Raw genomic sequence first — 472 nt, forward strand, 5'->3', positions numbered from 1 at the left:
CCCCCCCCCTCCCTGTGAGCCCAGTGTGCTTTGATTGGTCAGCTCGCCCACTCTGTTCTGATGAGTCCACCACCGTTACAGCAGAACATCAGTGATTATGTGTTACAATGGCGTTTGTTAGCAACCAGAAAATGACACCAGTAATGACAAACAGATGAGAATGCTGCGTGGGGTCTGGGTGCCGTGTTGGTGGGACGTTGGGGGCTCGTGCCCCTCGAGCAGACGATGTGAGCTGGGTTAGTGGTGTGGTTTCCTGGTTGCTGCGTGGGGTCCGCGAGAGAGCGAGACACAGCGAAACCCACTCCGAAACCAGCCCGAGCACACACAGACACCCGAAGCCTGGCTGTGAGTCTGTGTGTGCTCACACACAGCCTGGCTGAGTGTGTGTGAGGAAGTCACACTTAACGTAATGGCTCTGCGGATTGGTCCATTTGGGTATGGTTACGTCACTATACCCAGGAAGAAAAAAATG

At 54.7% G+C, this 472-nt stretch overlaps 1 protein-coding gene across 1 annotated transcript in view; it reads left to right on the forward strand.

Annotated features, from left to right (window-relative positions):
* The window catches only part of stk11ip (serine/threonine kinase 11 interacting protein), a 20,568-nt gene that overhangs the window by 9,614 nt on the left and 10,482 nt on the right, over positions 1-472 (forward strand). The gene's annotated exons all lie outside the window — the stretch shown is intronic.

This window comes from Notothenia coriiceps, unplaced genomic scaffold (assembly GCF_000735185.1).
Source record: "Notothenia coriiceps isolate Sejong01 unplaced genomic scaffold, NC01 NC01_scaffold00027658, whole genome shotgun sequence".
NCBI classification, from domain to species: Eukaryota; Metazoa; Chordata; class Actinopteri; order Perciformes; family Nototheniidae; genus Notothenia; species Notothenia coriiceps.